This window comes from Phodopus roborovskii, unplaced genomic scaffold (genome assembly GCF_943737965.1).
Source record: "Phodopus roborovskii unplaced genomic scaffold, PHOROB, whole genome shotgun sequence".
NCBI lineage: Eukaryota > Metazoa > Chordata > Mammalia > Rodentia > Cricetidae > Phodopus > Phodopus roborovskii.
The window spans coordinates 51,482-52,951 of NW_026125553.1; positions in this window are offsets into that span (position 1 = coordinate 51,482).

The following is a 1,470-nucleotide window of genomic DNA, read 5'->3' on the forward strand; positions in this document are numbered from 1 at the left end:
TCTCTCTGGCCAATAGCCGGGAGAAGAGGACGAGGGCTGGGCTGGAACTTGAGAAGGTTTTGCAGGGTAGTGGGATCTCACTGGAAACTGGGCTCTCCAGCTGAGACCTCGTTCTTTGGCAGGGCCCGGATTTGGGGGTCAAGGATCTTGCCTGCAGGAACTCCAAGTGGACCCGCAGAGATAGGCGGATCTCTGGGAGGGGCCTGGGACTCCAGCAGAGGACTGGAGGCGGGGTCAGGGACCAAGCCGGTGGAAATTACAGGTGGTCCCACGTGGATAGTCAGGTCTCCTTTGTTCGGAGTTGCTCCGAGAGGTCTCCCGAAGTAGGGTGGACTGTTGGCTCCACCCTCTGTCCCAGTGCTCAACCAGAGCGGCAGGACCGTAGGTGGGGTAGGGCACAGGGTGGGGGGGGGTAGGCTGGAGGTTGGGATGGGTGGGGGTGTATCAGAGCTCCAAGGGTGCTCTCAAAGGGGACCGGAGACAGGAGCAGCAGGATCAGGGGCCAATCCAGGGAGTTCAGGCGGGGGGAGGGGGGTAAAGAGGTTGAAGGGGACAGGCAGCCCCGATTGGGCCCAGACTCACCTCTGGCCAATAGCCGGCAGAAGAGGACGAGGGCTGGGCTGGAACTTGAGAAGGTTTTGCAGGGTAGTGGGATCTCACTGGAAACTGGCGCTCTCCAGCTGAGACCTCGTTCTTTGGCAGGGCCCGGATTTGGGGGTCAAGGATCTTGCCTGCAGGAACTCCAAGTGGACCCGCAGAGATAGGCGGATCTCTGTGAGGGGCCTGGGACTCCAGCCTGCTTATTTATTTTTAAGTATCCTGACTGAATGTGTGTCTGTGCACCATGTGTGTACAGTGCCAGAGGAGGCCAGAAGAGAACATCAGATCCCCTGGAACTGGGAGTTACACACAATTGTAAGTGGATCCTGGGGATCAAATCTGGGTCCTCTGGAAGAACAAGCAGTGTTGTCTATCCAGTCCCCATGCTTCCTTACTTTAACCTCATGGTTTTATCTGCTTTTTATTCAGCTTTATTGAGGTATAATTGATAATTGTGTATATTTAAGACATATAATATGTTTAGGAACACACACATATAAAATCTACTCTTTGGTTTGGCACCATGCTTCTAATCACTAATTGTAGAAGAGTCAGCCAAAACAGGCTATCACATCATTGCTAGTACCTGTTATTATTATTTTACTGTTACCTGTGTAACTTTGGTGTAGTCTGATTTTTCTTTGGGCTGCCAGCTCATAAATAACAACATGGAGACTTCTTATTAATTATGAAAGCTCAGCCTTAGCTTAGGCTTGTCCCACTAGCTCTTATAACTTAAATCAACCCATTTATATTAATCTATATGTTGTCTCATGACCTTTTACCTTACCTTATGGAGGGAGTATGTCTGACTCCCCTCCAGATCTAGTTGGCATCTCCCTGTGCCTTGATTATCTCCGACTTCTTCCC